Here is a 15,084-nt window from a genome sequence, read left to right on the forward strand (position 1 = left end):
CAGGTCAAATCTGATGAGAGCAAGATTCACACATTCCCCCTCACCTGCCTCCTCTTCCCTTCCTACAGAACTGCTTTTTCTTGCCACTTTTATGTGAGATAATTTACCCCACTCTATCTCTGTTTTTCTCCCTCTCTCAATATATTCCTCTCTCATCCCTTAATTTTATTTTATTTTTTTTAGATATCATCCCTTCATATTCAACTCACCCTGTGCCCTCTGTCTATGTATATATATATGTATATATACACATACACATACATGCATACACACATATATATATACATACACATATTATACACACACACCTATATATATACATATATATATGCATATTCCCCTCATCTACCCTAATACTGAGGTCTCATAAATTATACACATCATCTTTCCATGTAGGAATGTAAACAAAAAAGTTCTACTTTAGTAAGTCCCTTGTGATTTCTTTTTCTTGTTCTTTTTCTTGATTACCTTTTCCTGCTTCTCTTGATTCTTGTGTCTGAAAGTCAAATTTTCTATTCACCTCTGGTCTTTTCACTAAGAAAGCTTGAAAGTCCTCTATTTTATTGAAAATCCATATTTTGCCTTGGAGCATGGTACTCAGTTTTGCTGGGTAGGTGATTCTTGGTTTTAATCCTAGCTCCATTGACCTCTGGAATATCATATTCCAAGCCCTTCAATCTCTTAATGTAAAAGCTGTTAGATCTTGTATTATTCTGATTGTGTTTCCACAATACTCAAATTGTTTCTTTCTGGCTGCTTGCATTATTTTCTCCTTGACCTGGGAGCTCTGGAATTTGGCGACAATATTCCTAGGAGTCTTCTTTTTGGGATCTATTTGAGGAGGTGATCTGTGTATTCTTTCAATTTCTATTTTGCCCTGTGGCGCTAGAATATCAGGGCTGTTCTCCTTGATAATTTCTTGAAAGATGATATCTAGGCTCTTTTTTTGATCATGGCTTTCAGGTAGTCTAATAATTTTTAAATTATCTCTCCTGGATCTATTTTCCAGGTCAGTGGTTTTTCCAATGAGATATTTCACATTGTCTTCCACTTTTTCATTCCTTTGGTTCTGTTTTATAATATCTTGGTTTCTCATAAAGTCACTAGCTTCCACTTGCTCCATTCTAATTTTTAAGGTAGTATTTTCTTCAGTGGTCTTTTGGACCTCCTTTTCCATTTGGCTAATTCTGCCTTTCAAGGCATTCTTCTCCTCATTGGTTTTTTGGAGCTCTTTTGCCATTTGAGTTAGTCTATTTTTTAAGATGTTGTTTTCTTCAGTATATTTTTCAGTATTTTTTGGGTCTCCTTTAGCAAGTCATTGACTTGTTTTTCATGGTTTTCTCGCATCCTTCTCATTTCTCTTCCCAATTTTTCCTCTACTTCTCTAACTTGCTTTTCCAAATCTTTTTTGAGCTCTTCCATGGCCTGAGACCAGTTCACGTTTTTCTTGGAGGATTTTGTTGTAGTCTCTTTGACTTTGTTGACTTCTTCTAGCTGTATGTTTTGGTCTTCTTTGTCACCAAAGAAAGATTCCAAAGTCTGAGACTGAATCTGAGTGCATTTTCTCTGCCTGGCCATGTTCCCAGCCAACTTACTTGACCCTTAAGTTTTTCAGCAGGGTATGACTGCTTAGAAAGAGTGCTTTGTTCCAAGCTTGAGGGGATGCGCTATCGTTTTCAGAGCTATTACAGCCGGCTCTGCCACACCAGCACTCCTCCTTCCCCAAGAACCCCCAACCTGGACTGGACTCAGATCTTAAGCAGGCTCTGCACTCCTGCTCTGATCAGCCACTTAATTCCTCCCACCAGGTGGGCCTGGGGCCAGAAGCAACTGCAGTTGTAGTTCCTTTAGCTGCCCCACCTCTGCTGCCACCAGGGTGGTGGCTGAATCGTGAAGTCGTTCCACTCCCGTAGCTTTTCTCACTAACCTTCTCTGTTGTCTTTGTTATTTGTGGGTTGAGAAGTCTGGTAACTGCCACAGCTCACTGATTCAGGGCGCTAGGGTCCGAGCTGCCTGGCTCCTGGTCTGGTTGGCCTTGCTGCTGCCCCCGCTGGGCTCTGCTCTGCTCGGCTCCCAGCTCCATGTGCGATAGACTTTACCCAGAAACCATCCAGGCTGTCCTGGGCTGGATCCCTGCTTCCCTCTGCTATTTTGTGGGTTCAGCAGTTCCAGAATTTGTTCAGAGCCATTTTTATAGGTTTTTGGAGGGCTTGGCAGGGAGCTCACACAAGTCCCTGCTTTCCAGCCACCATCTTGGCTCTGCCCCCAGCCTTGTTCATTCTTGTTGATGTGCTATATGTATCTTTATGGGGGAGGGGAAAGGAATATCTTCAGATAAAGATTAGCTTGTTTTTGTTGCATTCTGATGGAGTATTTGCTAACAAGGAGTAGTCTATGCAATGGAGGGAAAGTCAAGAGGGAACCTGAGCCTAGCTGCCTCAGACTTAACTATGAGCCTGTATTAAATGACTGTACAAAATAGGAACTTCACTTCCTAAGTGTTAGAGAGCTGTTTATAAGTTTATTACTTCTCCCCTTTACCCAGTGAGGCAGGCAAAACTTAGAAAAGGGTCAATGATCATTTGAGGACAGGGATAGTGTGTTATGTTGAGAGTGGGGGAGGAGTTCAAGCCCAGATTGGACTAGATGTTTGCTCAAGTTCCTAACAATTCTGAAATTATGGGATTCTTGGATTTAGAGCCCAGATATTGATCCACGTATATTGTATTTGTGCCAAGATCAACAAGATCCTATTCATAGCCACTTTGATGAGAAAGTTCAGGTTGTGTGGCAGGCAGCTTATCATATTTAACAATAATGCCAAATCTGTGCAGGTGCCTACAATTGGACTTTGCCATTCTGTGTGTTCTGGGGTGTCATGCGACTTTTAAAAGCAACATTCTTTCTCCCCCACCCCTTTAGGCTACTCTTGAAAGTTAGATATTTGAATATAAATGATTAGAATACATGCTTAATTACTATATCTCATCCTGATGATTTTACAGAAGGGATTTTGAAGGGGGTTAGTCCTGGCAGAAATAGTGGCCTCTTCTTGGGGGTACTTTGTATGTTGTACAAAATGATACAAGAATATCACTTTGATGAATGCTCTCAGAAGGGAAGGGGTGAGGTGTTGTGGGTCCATTGTTCAAGAGAAAACAAATAATGTTCAGATTAGCAATGTAACTTCAATAATAGCACTGGGACAAAAGATAGAAGTATTGAATGTTTCCACTGGGACAACTGGTTGAACTGCTAAGATAATTAGCTATGATTCTAAGGCTATCTCTTTTTATACAATTAATCCAAATGTTTTTATCACTCAAGATACTTTCCAAAATCCGAAGTTTTATGCAGGGCCTGTGATGCTGTAGTCTGTCAGGCAAAGTTAGTCAAAAAGAAAGAAATGGTCTCTCTAGAGATCCATCTAAGTTCATCTGGTAAGTCACTAACATGACTTTGCCATCATATGTAAAAAGAGCAATTCTTGATGTTCTTTAAAAACAGGAAATTAAAACTCATCAAACTTCCATCTCTTCTTGCCTTTTGTAAAAGTGCTGGTGAGGAGTGGTTTGAGAGAAATTTAGTGGGCTTGAATTGATCAGGACATAGAATAGGTCCTAGTCAGGGCTCTGCATAGATGTGCTCTCCAAAAAATGGGAAGTGTCTGCTATTATATTAAAAATGTTCATTTATGTCCCATGTTGTAGTCAGGCATGTAATGAGATTCAAAAGGGTGGATTTTGGTTTTTGTAAAGATATCATGCAATTCCGGGCAACTAGGCAGTACCATGGAGAGAGAGCCAGCCCTGGACTTAGGAAGACCTGAGTTCAAATTTGGTCTCAGACACTTCCTCGCTATGTGACCCTAGGCATGTCATTCAACCATATTTGTCTTGGTTTCCTCATCTGGAAAAGGAAATGACCAACCACTCCAGGATCTTTGACAAGAAAACCCAAAATTGGGTCATGATGTTGAACATGACTGAACAATAACAACATGGAATTCTGCATCCATCTGCATTCACACATCTATTCATCATGCCATTCAATGCATGAGCTGCCTGGGTGCCTTCATCGCACCATTATTGCAAGAATCTGTTCTGGTCCCATTTATGCAGCCAAGAACCACCAACTCCAGAATACTTCACAGCACACAAAAGCAACAGTGGGACTCTCTCCTTTTCTAATATCTGGATTTTCTTTTCAGCTTTGGCCTGAGTCATAAAAACCATAGCCATATTTTAAAAATTAAAGGCACTCTCACAGGTTGGAACTCTTTTATGGTAATCAATCATGAAGTGAGAAAGAAGTAACACCCTATCTTGTCTAGCTATGCGATTTTTTTATCTGATGGATTTCATTGGTGTAGTGAGTTTTTATCAATGCAGATCAGAACTTGCCCTATAATTTTTAATCTTGAGAGAGTTGCCTGGGGACACTGTGAGTTAGGGATTTGCTCATGGTCACATAGCAAATATGTGCCAGAAACTGGACTTAAACTCAAGTCTTCTTGACTCTGAGATTAGTTCTCTCTATTCACTATCCCTGCTGCCTCTTGACCATGCTATAACTACTTTTCTCTCCTCCTTTTTCTTTCCAAAGACATTTATTAAGTACCTACTGTGTACAAAATACTATGCAAAGCTCTGGGGGAAAGTTTATTAAGCTATGGAATCTGTCTTCAAGGAGATTATGATTTGTAGATTATATATTAGAAGATAAGCAAAGGATACTTTTTCTTTGGTTGCATGCATGCTTTTCTCACCCCAGTAATATTATGGTTTTATAAGAAAATGAAGCCATGAATCCTCCTAAAACTCTGATGGTAGTCAACAGTGCTTAGTAGTTATGTTCAGATATCATTATAATGTTTTTCACTGAGAGATGCTCAGTGTCAAAATTATTGTAAGATTCTGTACCCGGGAGACTTGCATTTCCAGTTCTGAATTATTTTTTTTTCACAGCCTCCTGATCCAGAGCTAAATTATGAATAACAACAATAGCATATATTGTGCAGTCTAGCAGGGACATCTTGCAAATATCCTGGGGAGAAGGGCATTATAATTAAGAACTAGACATGTCTAGACATCTGATTTTCATTTACTGAATGCAAAGTGTTTTTGCAATCATTCTCTGCTGATTTTATGGACTTCATTATAAGACGCCTCTTCAGTAATTTACAAGAAAACCACAGGTGTCACAAGCAACTGTCTAGAGGATGTTCATCACCAAATATTAACGATATAATATGATAATTTCTTACATTTGTATAGCACTTAAAACTTTTCAATGTACTTCTCCATCTATGATTTCCCCTTCTTGTAAAATTAAGCTTTAATTGTAACTACTATTCAGACAAAGGCATACATCAGTCTACAGTTGTAGTTAGCACATATATAAATGAATTATACTGTGATCTTAGGTTTCTGGGCAGATACTACATCAACAAATAACATTGTGCCCATCTGCTTTCAGAAAAATTCTCCTCATTTGGAAGTTATTAAATGGGGATCACCTATGTCCAGGTTTTCAGAATAAATGGACTAACAATATTTCTATAAAAATATTTTTTTTCTTTAAGAATGTGATTCTTTTGGGACTATAGTTTAAAATCTATCTGTTGTGTCAATCATATTAATAAGCTGATAACAAATACTGTATATAGTGTTTTATGGGTGAAAAATATTAGCTGTCTGAATGGCTCTTTCTGTCAAATCTACGACCCTAGGGGATAGGGTTAACAATTATCAATGATAAAGGGCAATCAGCAGATCCCCAAGAAAAAACTATTTTGGGAAAAGGACACAGTTCTCCCACACAGTCCAAGTTGTGATCAAAGATAATAAAACCAGGAATACTTCCAGGTCAAACAAAAGTTTATTGAAATACAAAATTCAAAGTTCAAGCAAAGAAGGGAGAAATGGAGTTCATGGTCAAAGTTCCAAGGTCAGAGTTTATATATAGCCTTGAGGGTGAGTGACTGCAAAGGGGAATAATTCCTACCTCTGTAACTTAACTATTTGTGTGACCTTGGGCAAATCACTTAATCTCTCTAGGCTTCAGCTCCTCATCTATAAAAGGAGGAGACTGAACTAGGTGACTTTGTATCCCTTCTAGATCTAAATCTCCATTCTATAATTCGCATTTGTGAGACGAATTATTTCACGCATTCATTGTGACACATTGCCTCTCAACCATGCTACATTAGTACTTTTCTCTCTTTCGCTTGCTCTCTTCCACAAACATTTATTAAACACCTACTGTGTACAGAAGGCTATGCAGGCACTGGGGGAGACACAAAGTTTATAAAAGATATATGATCTCTCTGTGGTGTTTATGATTGTAGTTGCTATGTATTGGGGGCATATTTCAATGATTACTTGCAAATCTCTGTAATAATTAACCACTTTATAACTCTGTGTGTGTGTGTATCTTCTTTATTGCTTTACATAAACAATTACTACTTGCAAGGATGCTCTAAGTTGATGTGAGAAGGGAGGATGAACAGGAGAATTTTTTAGGAGCAGGCAGGCTCAGCAATGGTGGGAGATCTAGTAAAGGTGAAGATGTAAGCAATCTTGGTTACATACCATGAGAATGGCTAAGTCTTGTGATGTTAGGGACCAGAGACAGTGTTTCTACCACCCAGTTCTGCATACTGGGTAGATCCCAGGAACAGATGAAGATATCACAAGACTGACCACAGCACCACATTCCAGCAAACCTTGAAATGGTGAATTCATGCATTACTGTGCAATCAGACAAAAAAAACCCCAAAAGGCAGAACCTGACATTCATTACAAGCTACATTGTCTTCCATTCATTACTTTCTCTATTTGGATCAGGCTGCATGCCTCTGAGATCTGACTTGGTGGATATTACTACACCTGCCATTTGGTGCAGTATGTTAGCTATCAAGGACAAGGTATACTGGTCTGAGATGGGAAGAGTGTTCAAGGCTCTTTAGTTGTGGTGGAGCTCTCAATCCTCACTCTTCTTAAGAGCAACTAGGGCTCCAGGGGAGAGATGGAAGGTTGAATGAACTCCTTCTGCCAACTGTTTTCTAGAAATTCCTGCAGTCATCAGACCTGGTTAATAAGTAGATCTGACTGATCAGAATAATGATGGCTACCATTTACATAGTACTTTAATGTTTGCATAGATTACTTCATTTGATCCTCACAAGTCAGTGAAGTACAAGTGCTATTATTCTGCCCTTTTTGAGATGAGAAAAAATGAAACTGAGGGATTAGGTAACTTTCCCAGGGTCACACAGCTATTGAGCATCTGAGACAGGATTTGAATTTAGGTCTGACTTCAAGTCCAGCATTCTTTCCACTATGCGGCCTATAATCACCTCACACTTGGTTCATCATCATATGGCCTATGCAAGGCTAACTCCTCTGCCTCAACAGTGTGAAAATATCTTGTTAGACTGCTGGTTCTGGGAAGGAAGCTTTGGCTTAAGTCTGGTGTGGGGTTATGGTTCCATGTAGCACATGTCTTCTCCAGATAATTCTTCCAACAGAATGTCCTAAATAATGGTGTATTGGATTATACACCACCAGACAACAAATTCCTAGCTGTACTGGGAAAGGAAGGGAGAAGGAAAATGTCATATTAAGATTCAATACCTTTAACATGCTTCTCTAATTTATAACTCATGGGCTGGATCCTTTGGGTTATAGATTTGGACCGATTGCTGCAAATACTACCAGCAGGGAGATACAGAATTTCGAGCACACTCATTCTCAATGGCCAGGAAGTGAATTTGCAGTGGCTTGAGTTCCTCAAAACTGTGATTCCTTAATGCTGGGTGGGGATGGAGGCTAGTTTGATTTTGAGGGCCAGGTACAGGTAAGTTATAGGGAGTACCATGAAGATTAGTTGATCTTGGCCTACATAAATAGGAATCACTGCCCTCTTTCATCATATTGTCAAGAAGGCCAGTCCATGGATGGTTCCATGTCTGGGTCACAACAGGGTTCTAGGTGGACCTAACCTAGTATCCCACAAACTGAATACACTCCCTCTCACTCTGTCTTTTATTAAACTACCAGTGGGCAGTCTGGGTAAATGAGTACATGTTTTTTCTCCAGATTGAATATAAGTTCCTTGAGAGCAGGTATTATTTCATCTTCTATCTTTGTATCCCTAGGTCCTAGTACAATCCCTGCTATGTAGTAGGCACTTAATGTTTTTTGATCTCAAATTCAACACGTCCAAAAGAGAATACTTTAATAGTCACACCGTGTAAAGTGAACAGCTTTTCCTTGGGACACTTAGTCTCACTGATTAATCTCCTGGCAAGGATGCATCAGTTAGTTGATCAATTTAATGACTGTCAGTAAGAAGGATTTTGTTATCCTTTTAGAGTTTAGTTTCTCAGGATCCACAGCCATGGGAATGTCTAGTTTCCAGGTATTAGATAATAACTCCCAGAATAGTCTTAAGGATCCTAGATAGCAATTCTTAGAATCATAGTGACAGTCCTACTGAGGCTGTGCCATGAGATATAGGGGTGACATAATTGATATCTAATACATTTGCGAAGAATGATGATATTACTGAAGTTAACTTGTGAGCTTAACATTGGCAAGATATTTTGCCTGGTGCCCTATAAAACAGGTGGGCATTGGTCAGTGAGTTGGGGGAATCCATGGGTAATCCACAGAGAGCCCGTAGGGAAATCCATGGGTAATGCATAGAGGAGTGCATGTACCTGCCTGAACTGGCCCCCATTGAGGCTTGAGGGGATTTAGAGAATTCACCAGTTGTTTGTCTCAATTGACGCCCATGGAGACATAGGGGTAGTTGCCCCTTTTCTTGCCAGCTTGTGGGAGAAGGGTGATTAGGATCTGTTGAAGTTTGTGCTTATTATCAGCAATATTGTGTTAGAGAAGACTAGACTAGAATAAAGCTTATTATTAACCCCTCCAAAGCTGTCTTTCCTGTCTGATCAAATCAAGAGTGAAACTGTTAGAGGCTGGAGTCTGAAACCTCCAGGGCCAACTGTCTGCTATCAGTGAAACAGTGACTATGCAGGAAAGGATGGTTAAAATTCTGCGGGCTGATAAGTTTTTTTTAATCTAGAAGCACAATTTGACTTAAATTCCTATGAATAATGCTGGAAAGATTATCCAGTGTTTTCATTCCATTATTCTCATCCCCTTTCCTAACTTTCTGATAATTCCATGACTTCTTATCACTTTAAAGAAAAAAACAAACTCCATCTCCATTTTAGCATTAGAGAAAATATTAGAAAAGTTGGGAAGAAAAATAGGGTATAGAAAGTAAAAGAACTCAGGATAAATATAGACAATTTTTATGTTTATCATTCACTAGGTGTGTTTTAGTACAGCTGACTGTAAAGTAAATTTCTATAGAGAATGCTATTTCCTATCAATTTCCATTATAAAAAATGTTGATGCAGTCACACAGAAAAAAAAAATCTCCCAAAAGACTGACTAGAAAACTTGCTGAGGAAAGCAACTCTGGAAGGCCATTCAAGAAGGTCTGTCAGCTCAGCCCCACCTTCATGGAAGAGCCACAGTCTTCAATCATGGTACTAGAAAACACCCCAAACTCTGAGGCTTATTTACTCTGTTACCCTTTGTCTATTTTGTACTCTTCTCTCTCTTGTGGCTATCGAAGTTCCCCCAATTAAAAAGCAGCATAGCTTAGTAACTAGGGCACTAGATGCTGAGTCAGGAAGACCTGGGTTCAAATCCTGTCTCAAACACCAGGGTTTGTGATCCTGGGCAAGTCACTTAATGTTTCTGTGACCTAGTTTCCTCACATGTAAAAGGAGGTTAGAACCAAAACCCTTCTAAAGTTCCTTTAGCTCAAAAATTTGTGATCTTAATTCTTGACCTCCTGCTTCCCTTATCACTATTATTCCAAACATTTACTACTTTGGATGAAAATCTTTCTTCTGATCTCCCTACCCTTAATCTTAGTTCAATCCACCTGAGCTTTATATTTCCCCACTCCTTTCCCCTCTCTGACCACCCTTTCTACTGTTTCCTCTGAAATTTTGTTTTGGTCTCCTCCTCTGACGTTCCTTCTTTCTCCTGCTGCTTTTTGAAGCCTAGCTTTCCCCTGAAGATAGCACATCCCTTACCCCCCTTTCCAGTGCTAGCCACTACTTTTCTCATCCTTCTTGATTCAAGGGAGGAGTTTGTATCTTCCTTGTTTCCCACAGCCTCCAGTTCTAGCCATCACTCAATTTCTCAGCATCTTTTTCTGGATTCTTGTAGCTCCCATCTAAACCTCCTGGGCATTTTACCTTGTTCAAGAATTTTAGCTCCCGGCCTAATGACAACTTTTCCTCCTGGGCCATTGCCAGTGACTTCAATTCTCATGTTCATGACCTAACTCCCTTGTTTCTTGAATCCTTAAACTCAGCTCCTATGTTCCACATTTGCCTTTTACTTTTGCTATCCACAGGGATGATCACACCCTAGATGATACTATCACTAAAAACAACTTGAAATCTGAAATTTGCTTCTCTGACCACAACTTCTCCCTCATCCTCACTTGTATTCACTCCATTACCTTTTAGTTTTTCAACTCACAATCCTCCCCACCTCTTATCTATGTTCACTTTCTACACTTCAGTCTTGAGCCTGTACTTGGTTATCTGGCCTCTTCCAGAAGACCTCCATTAAAGGTAAGGAGGGGGAAGGGAATAAGTGAGGATCCATTATCTCCTCATTCCATTTTTGTTAAGAAATTTTTTTCCTTACATCAAACCTAAATCTGACTGAGCAAGGCCCATCTCCTTCCCTGTTGAATTTCATAACTTTATTTAAATTTTAAGCCAATAAAGCTAGATTTGGGGAATATTTGAAGCATTTCTATAGGTGAACATACACAAATGAAACTACAGTTTTCTAAAGCTTAGTTGAGAGCATCTTCTAGCTTGTTCAAATAGTTTCTGCTGATCTTTTCATAGGCCAATAGAATCATAGTACTGGAGGGGACTAGAAGTACTGCTCAAAGGAGAAGCAAAGGTCAGTCTGAGACAGCCTTTCACAGATGCCTAGGCTGAGCTGGAAGGAGTTCAGTCCATTCTATCTTGACACTTATGTGAATGAGAAGCCCTTCCCCAACATCTCCAACAAGTACTTGGCTGGTCCACAAATAAGACCCTCTCTCAGATCCAGGCATTCTTTCCGGCTGTGTGCCCTCTGCCTGCTGCTACTGACCTTCCTGGCTTCCTTTAAAAGTCCCAACTAAAACTACAACAAGAAAACTTCCCAAGCTTAAGTGTAGGGCTTTCCCTCAGTTAATTATCTCCTATTTATCCTGTATATAGCCTGCTCTGTACGTTTGCGTGTGGTCTCTCCAATTCAGTTGTAAGCTCCTTGAGGGCAGGGACTGCCTTTCACCTCTTTTTGCATCCCCAGCCTTAGCACAGCGCCTGGCATATATATACTAGGTGCTAAAAGACCTCCGTGGGAGCTGAGAAGGGGGCACAGGAAGAGGTGGGGGACCCACACTCTCCCCATTCCACTTGTAGTTTAGTTTTTCCTTTACATCAAACCTAAACCTAACTCTGGGCAATGCCCACTCGTGGCTCCCTTCTAGTCCGGTCCTCTGGGGCCAAGCGGAACCCACTGAGCCCTCTTCCCGTGGTCTATCAGGCTGCTTCTCACTCCCCTCCATTGAAACCCAAGAATCTGAGTCTCTGAAGGTGTCGGCCTGCAACGCCTCCGCGGGCGCGGCCCGGGCAAGACGAAGGCTCACCAAAGGGGCCGAGAATTCAGAGATGGTCCCACCCCACCCCACCCCACCCCGCCCCCCTGCCCGCTTCGTCACTTCCGGACCTCTGAGGAGGTTTCTACTAGGGTTCTATTACAGAACGTCTTCCCACGTGCTCCTACCTCTCCCCCGCCCCCACCGCGTTCGGCGTTCGAGGGCAGCCGAGGAGCAAGAGCGCACCGCCTTTTCCGGGCGCCACCCCCGCCTTGGCAGGGAGCCGAGGCATGCGCGCGCAGTCTGACTCAGGCGCTTGCTCCCGCCTTTTGCCGGCCACTCCACTCCTTCTCGCGAGGAGCCTAAGGGCGAGCACGCGCCGCCTCCTCCCGCCCCCGCCTTTTTTGCCGGACGCCGAGGCGGGGCGCGTGCTCTCGGTCTCCCTTCCTCGCCCCCGCGTCCTGGGCTGGGCGCGAGCGCATCTCGCCACGCCCTGCTCCCTCCTCCCTGCCCCAGCTGCACCCCGCCCCACCCCTGGGGCTTGGTCCCTCAGCGCGTCTCCCGGCTGTCCTCGAGGCGGTCGGTCACCGAGGGGCCTGAAGGGAAAAAGGAGGCAGAAGGGCGGGATTGCCGGGGCGGGCGTGGAGGAAGAATCGGCCCGGGAGTTAGACTGGGACAGTGACCAGACGGTGGTGGAGGGGTCGGTGACCGAGACCGAGCGGGAGGATGAGGAGCTGCTCCTGAAAAGGTGACGGCCCCGGTGGCTCCCGCCCGCCGGCCCGCCCCGTCTCCCCGCGTTGCTCAGGCTCGCTCCGGGCAGGCGAGGACCGTCCTCTCCGGGCCCTCCGCCACGTTCGAGGCGCTGCCCTGAATCTCGAGGCCCTCCCCCATCTTCACCACGCTCGGCCCTACGGGCCGAGGCTGCCCCCAGCAGCGCCACCGGGCGGGGTAGGGGGCTGCAGGTGCAGGAGCTGGGTTCAAATGCTGACTGAGAACCTGAGGCTAGTCATTTAATATTTCTGGTTCCCAGTCTTCCTCCATAAAACGGGGAGGAGGAGGGAGGTAGCGGCGTGCCCGGTGTGGACTAAATGGCCTCCGAGGTCCCTTCCAAAGCAATGGTTTATCGAGGAGGGATGCTTTCTGCTGCTAAATTTAGGGCATTGTACCCCAGTACAAGACATCCAGAGTTTTCCATCGAAGGATGCTTTTGCTTCGGGCACTTCAGTGGGGAATGGGGGTTTTGGGTTACCATGTGCAGAATGCAGATCTAGAGCATCATTTCATAGCATTTATATATCTCCTTAAGGTCCGCAAAGTGCTTTATAGATAATATCCTATTTTACGCTCCAAATACACACGCAAACGCCTAGGAGTTAGGTGCTGTTACTCCTGTTTTCCAGACACCAGTTAGGGTTCACAGCTAGTAAAGGTCTGAGGCCAGATAAACCCAAGCTAGGAATGATGGGTAAAAAGTTGATAGCATCAAAACCAAGCGTAAGAAAATGAATAAATTGGGGAAAACGGGCATTAATTGTCACGATCTAAGATTTAAAAAAAAAAAAGTAACATCCTTTTTTAAAAACAAGAATAGAAAATTATAAGAAATTTGTCTTAGCATTTAGGGTTGCCAACCTGCCAGTGATGAGCTGCCCAGAATGCAAAGGATCTGGCATTGTATTTGATGCCTTTCTAACTTGCTGAAACCTGTAAAATTTTGTGCTCCTCTGGTATAGCCTTTGAGAAGCAAAAGTAACCACACCTCAGTGAAGCAAAGATAGAGCAGAGAGCGGAATCGAGATCATTTTGTGCTATATGAAACCTTGCTGTTTATGATGTATCAAATCTCAATATCATGACTTCGAACTAAAGCAGACTCCAGTAGCACCAGGATTGCCAATTATGTTAAGACATTACATGTTTTTCCTCTGCTAAATTAGCATTCAGCGTGACTAAAAGCTTAGTTCCGTGTCTAAGGTTAGTATAATATTTTGCCAGTAATTCTAGCTCATCTTAAGTGATTTCTACAGCGCTTAGCTTTCCCAGATGCTGCTGCTGTCTGAAAGCAGTTATTGGTGGTAAAAAAAAAAATAAGAATAACACCTTATAGCAACTGGCAGTAGTACAATGGTAGGTATCCTAGCAATGAGTGTCGATTTATAGGGTTAAAAAAGACAAAATTATTGTATGGCATGACATCTGTCAGCCCTATTCCCTCAATGCTAAAAATTGAGAGGTACTGAAAGATGCCTTGATTTAATTCTTGTGTAGGATAAACACCCTCATTGTAACAGAATTAATTAGGACAGGGGTTTGCCTGCATATTTTGCTTAATTGTGTCTCCTGAAACAAAGGGACATAAAGGAAACATCTGATAGAGTAGTTCATTTTGTATCGTAGGATTAATCCTGTACCTCAGACCTTTGTATAAGAAGATTGTGCTGTATCCATATGTGTACTGTTTGTAACAATCTTCCACAGAGGTGGTTGTTATGCATTTAAAGGAAATGAGAGATAGGATAATTTGCAAACTATAAGAAGACTTGGAATTAATAACCAAAATAAATCAACTAAATGGAGCAGCCTTGGGGGCAGGGAGGTAAAAGTCAAACTGAAGGATTTTGTACTGATTAAAGTAAAATGCTGCTGCATACTATTTTTAGAATTATCACACTGAAAAGGATGTTTTAGTTATACATTTTCATTAACTCCAGTATTAGCATAGTATGAGAACTATGGTACTGTTGTGATTTTGATGAGATTTAAAACTGAAGTACTTTAAAAATATTTCACTATTTTTTCTACACATAAATGAAAGTGGTCACGTTCAAATAATGGGTCATGTTTTGCTATGTCTTCTCCACCTTCCCCTCAAAAAAATCCTCTCTTTTTAATGATGACTACAGTACCACTTCTATAACCACTGCATCACCTCATTGCTTCAGTATGATTTTCACCTAAGTTAAAGAAATAAAAGGAATGTATTTAAGTGGGCAAGAATAAAGGACAGTTTTTAAAGTGTGATACTAAGAAAATCAGTATAATTTTATGATTTTTTTCTCATAATAAACTTTTAAACTTTATAAATATCAAGAAAATTTATATCTTAGAAAGAATGGTTCACTAGAACTTTGGGTTTTTACAAGAAGAAAAAAATAGAATAAAAAACAAGATGAAAGTTAACTCATAAATGGAATTTGACAAAATATGCCCCCTAGAGTTTTTAATCTTAAAATTTCCCAAAAAGATTCCTGTGGTATTGAGAAATTTGAAAGAAAAACAAAAAAACAGGAGAACTGGCCTTGTTGGTACTCGCGCATCCTTTGAAAGAATGCCCTTCCCTCTTCCCCAAAGGTAGATATATTTTGTCCCATCCTTCTAAGT

The sequence above is a fragment of the Trichosurus vulpecula genome, chromosome 1 (genome assembly GCF_011100635.1).
Source record: "Trichosurus vulpecula isolate mTriVul1 chromosome 1, mTriVul1.pri, whole genome shotgun sequence".
Classification (NCBI taxonomy): Eukaryota; Metazoa; Chordata; class Mammalia; order Diprotodontia; family Phalangeridae; genus Trichosurus; species Trichosurus vulpecula.